Source organism: Lissotriton helveticus, chromosome 6 (assembly GCF_964261635.1).
Source record: "Lissotriton helveticus chromosome 6, aLisHel1.1, whole genome shotgun sequence".
Taxonomy (NCBI): domain Eukaryota; kingdom Metazoa; phylum Chordata; class Amphibia; order Caudata; family Salamandridae; genus Lissotriton; species Lissotriton helveticus.
In genome coordinates, this window is record NC_136067.1 from 321,080,895 (window position 1) to 321,086,170 (window position 5,276).

The following is a 5,276-nucleotide window of genomic DNA, read 5'->3' on the forward strand; positions in this document are numbered from 1 at the left end:
TTAAGGTCACCGAGCACTGTGAAGTTGGATGGAGCGAAGGCTAAATTAGCAATGGTGGTAGGGAGATCGTCGAGGAATTGTCTAGAGGCGCCTGGAGGGCGGTAGATCAGGATGCCAGAAAAGGTATTAGTCGGAGAAACCTCTAACGAGAAAGTGAAATTTCCGCAATCCGACAAATGGTCTGCTGTAATACGACAGCTAAGTTTGTTGTTAACGACAATGGCAATACCTCCCCCTCTACCACTCTTGCGATCCACTTTGTAGATCAGGTAACCGGGCGGGAGGGTTTGAACGATATTTGGGTCTGATTCCTTGTGGAGCCACGTTTCTGTCAGAAAAAGGATGTCAGGTTTTAGATCTTGCAGTAAGATCGTTAGTTCAGTGAAGTGTCTTGAGAACGATCTACAATTTAAAAGGAACATCTTTAATAAAGGAGGATTGCCCTGAGAGTTAGATGTTTTGATAAACGGCTGGAGGGATAAGCCACAATGGTGGCAGTGAGAATCGCCGTTGATGACATCCAGCGGGTGCCGGCAAATATTATTCGGTTCACCTCTGAGTGTGTGAAGGCGAAGCGAGCTGTAGACGGTGCTCTTCACCTGAAAATGGGCATGGTTTGTGGCCCCTGGTCCCGGCCGGACACGGACGGGCGTAGACTGGCTCGCCTTTTGCGCGCCACTGGCGCATCCGCTGGGCGGCAGAACAGTCATCATTTCAAGTATTATCCTAGGACTCCTCCCCCTCCGTTCTCCAGCCCGGAAGAGGGGAAAAGGAAAGTTTCCGGTACTCCCTCCACAACAATCGGGATATCCCTTGGTGGACGGGGGAGCAGTGCGGGTCAAGGGAAGAGTGCAAATAGCAGGTAATAGCAGAAAAATTTTAAAAGCTTCAAAATCATTTTTTTTTTTTAAATCGCCATTACAGAATGACTGAAATGACACCAGCTTGTCAGTTGCGATAACAGTATACAATCCTACTCTTGTAGGGTCTACTAAAGATGAACAGAGTGCAAAACCTTTTGTTCCTTATATTTGTCAGAGGCGTTAACCCACACCAAACCTCTTGACTTCTATTATAATGAATTGTATTTCACCAAACACGTGCCTACAGGCTTTATTACAAGATGGTAACCCTCAGGCATTAAAAGCCTATCACCTTTCACATGTGTTTTTAGTAATAATAAAATACAAGGAAACAAGACAGTTTTTACCCACATTCAGTTTTATAAGAAAAGGTCTCTTATTAGAGAGACCCACGACATGCCAGCCAGAACAAAAGCTAATAACCTAAGTACTTTCAGCATCAAGGCCACTGAGAAACAGAGGCAGACCTAATTTCATTCAGTGAAACACTCTGGGGCTTATTTACAAGGCCCTTGCGCCACTTCTGCGCCATTTTTAACATGTGAAAAGTGACGCAAAAGTGGCGCAAGGGGCTTGTAAATCTGCCCCTCTGTTGCTCAAGGAGCAACTGCTTGGACTCTTGGCATCCATGAAAGAGAAATTGGAAATGACAGGGCGGATGCAGTGAGAAGTGAGGCTCTCACTGTTGACAGTCTCACCATAGGCTTCACTGCCCGGCCCAAACATGCTTGTCAAGCCAACATTGATTATTGGAAATGAGGGATGCTAATGAGGTTCACTCCAGGCAGGGGCAGTTAACCTATTCCCAATGAAAGCACATGACATTAAAGAAGCAGCAAGCAAATGTTCAGCTGGACTATTGTTCAGTGCGAATATTGTTTTCGAAATTATATATTGCTATCATACTTCTGAAAAGGTCAAAATACCTAAATCTCAACTATCAAAACTTTTTTATTTGATACACCACAGTCCACGGGAATGTGTGTACATGAATGAATCATGAAAGGATAAAGAAATAAATCATTTTGACAGGCCTAAACATTCTTTCTTAAATTTAAATAAGTCACCCATAAGGTAGGTCTTGGTGCCCATAAAGGCAGGATGCATGGGGATGTATGTCGTTACTACGCATGCATTTACAACGCATGCCTTTACGACGCAACTTTTACAACGCAAGTCGTTACAACAACTTGCGTTGGGGGGCGCTGGATAGTGAATAGTTTAATTTACTATTCCAACTCCAGTCCCCGTGGATAGTAGGGAAGGAGTTGGATAGTAAATTAATCTATTCCTATCCTGGAGCGCCCCCCAGCGCAAGTTGTTGTAACAGCTTGCATTGTAAAAGTTGCATGGTAAAGGTACAGCGTTGTAAAAGTTGCGTAGTAAACGCTGTTCCCCGTGCCATGGTATTTAAAAGTAGGACTTGTAGAAGTTTTATGTTCCACAAGTCCTTTCCTTTAAAAAGCCTTGTTCACTGTGGCATGATTGGCTGCTTCCGTAGAGAAGCACTAGGTTATAATGTTACTCCTTATATTACTAATTTCAGTTTGGAAATACTAAAAAAACAAATCAAGGACTCATTTTAATAGTTAAATAAAATCCAATTTAATGGTAAAATCAAATCTATTAAGGAACAAATCTTTTAGAAAAATCTCCTTTTCCATGTCTTAAGCCTACGTTTTTTTGTAAGTATTACAAATTTCACCTGACAGCTGATAGCTTCCTTGTAGGAAGGTTTGGATTGCTCTTAGGACAGGGTAAGAGGGCCTGGGGTGTGGGAAGATGTTGGTCTTACCTTGAGAGGATGGCCTGAGGGCTGTGCTCAGGCCCTTTGCTAGCTTCAAAGGATACCTACCGTCACACAGTTGTGTGCAGCCCACACTTGGTCTTACCCCACTCTTTTGCCTTCCTTATCAGCCTGGCACCAATTCCATTGGGAGGAGGAGCTGATCCAGAACGAGTTTAGAGTGACCACAGGGGAGGACTTGCCCATTTCCATAACCAATCCTCTAGTTGGGCCTAGGGAGCTCTTGACAGAGAAAGAAAGGTTTTGCCATGTTGGGTTTAGGGAGAGAGGGGCACTGTTGGATAGCTTACAGTAACACGCACAGGACGGGCTGCACGCGTGAATAGGTTCAGCCCTGGCAACGTTTACCCCACTAGTTAGGTAGTGGCCAGGAGTTTTCCACCCACTGGTTGGCACTGAACATAAATTTTACATCTCCAGTACCCTCCTCAGAACACTGCTGGACTGGAGAAACATTCAGAAGAGGACTGCCCAGCTGCCTGAATATCTTAGAAGACTAGATCTGCTTTCTTGTACCAAGGACCTCAGAAGTGACTCCAAGGGTCAGAAGGCTGATTTGCTGTTTGAGCTACAGGTACACAACAAACTTCAAGAGACGTTTTCCTGAATTATCAGCTGATCAGTACCAGTTGCACCTGCCCTGGACACTGCTGCTGGTCTCTGCCTGAATAAGTCATTACCTCCAGGTGCTGTCCAGGTGGTCCTGGGCTATTGGATGGTGTCAAAGTGTACTCCTGCCTAACCTTGAAATCTGAGATGTTTGAAAGTTTTTGTCAACTTTTTACCTGGAGAACCATCGGGGAAGACTAGGACCAACCTAGGACCCAACTGACGAGGGTGCATTACCGCTGGGCGTGACTTTGTTGTAGCTCCTGCTACATTCTCCAATTGATGCCAAAACCTTCCAGCTCCAGCATGCAGTCTTGCCACACCAAGGAAATGCCAGGACCCGGACAGTTTTCAAGTCTGAGGTAGACCAATGTTCCTCAAACTGTGGGTCGGGACCTACTGGTTGGTCTTGAGTCGATTTTTGGTTGGTCGCAAAAGGCCAAGCAATAAATAAAGATGCATTTGAATCCCGTATTTATCTCATTACATTTGCTGTGCTTCAAAGGCAGAGATCATATGTCAGGCTATGACATCTGACAAATTGCTGCTTATTTTTTAACAGACAGATTGGTGTTTATAAACTTCTCTTACTTTGCAGTCAAAGAAAGAAAAGCAAAGTGAAATATGTGACAATCTTCCTGAGTTACAGGAAGTGTGAAAGGAAAAGCTGTAGGATGCAATTTGTTTGTAGCAAAATGTAAAGATTTGTAAATCAATTGTACATACTCAGCAGTTAGGAAAGCAGAAAAAAGCACATTTGTCATGTAATTCTGAAGTGTGATGGAACCATAGATGTTTCCATGATCAACGCAAATCAAGACACTTTATTTGATTATGTACAACTGATAAATAGTCACTGAAACTTGATTTCCACACATTATCATTTGTGTGCAATATAGTTTTATCCATAAACGTGTATGTCTGGGCAGTTTTCGTGGCCACTTCAATGTAAGTAATCTACAACATGATGCTTTATTGCATTAACAATTCTGCCACCTCATGTCCATTAAAGCTAGGTGAGCCGCAAAAGTTTGCCATTCTAAAATATGGGTCATGGTTCTTAAAAGTTTGGGAAGCACTTACGTAGGCAGCTCCACCCGGTGATGCTGTCGAAGGGTATCCGATTGACACCAAAGGACTTTTCTTGCTCTGAGCTTTTCCTGCCTAAACCAAAGGCTTTACTGCAACGCCGTTCAACGCCACAATCCGTCAATATCGAGCCTCTAGCCTGCTGCATAATCCCACTAAAGGATTTCGACATTTATAAAGTTATCATAACACAAACATTCATTTCTGAGAAGGATTAACCTGGTATTTGTATGTCACCCTTCGCGGTTGGCATTAAAACTTACCCTTGTCCCATTCTTGGGCGATGTGATGACATGGTTGGCACTTAGCACTTTCTGATGCCATATTTTGCTATAAACTTTACAATTTCATAACTGGGTTTCCACTGATATGATTTTGTGTTGTTTTGGTGTCATTTTATTTATTGAAATAGTCTATGTTTTTTTAAATTGGTTGGGAGTGTTATGTTTTGACTTATTACTGTTTAAGTACTGCATACATACTTTACCCAGTACCTCTAAGGTAAGCCTGTCCAGTGCCATGACTATCAGAGGTTGAGATCAGGTTTTTTTTAGTGGTGTTTGGAGTTCATCCTGACACGGTTTGTTATTTTTACTTCAGTTGGTTCTCATCCCACCCAACTAAAAACTACATTTCTTACAGGCAGAATGCATTAATACATCCCAAGTGAAAGCTTAACAACTGAAATACAGTGTGGAGCAGTGCTCAAAAGTGCTTGTGCTGAGAAATAAGACTGAAAACAATATGACACTCACAGTAATCATACATACGTTGTGAGGTAAATATATATAGAGAGAACTTTGGTTATATGTGTTCTTTTAACCAATTAATAAGGTATTTCATCATGTCACTTACTGAATTCTTTAAAGGCAGGGGAAGAGAAAGGCAGAGGCTGCAAATTAGGACAT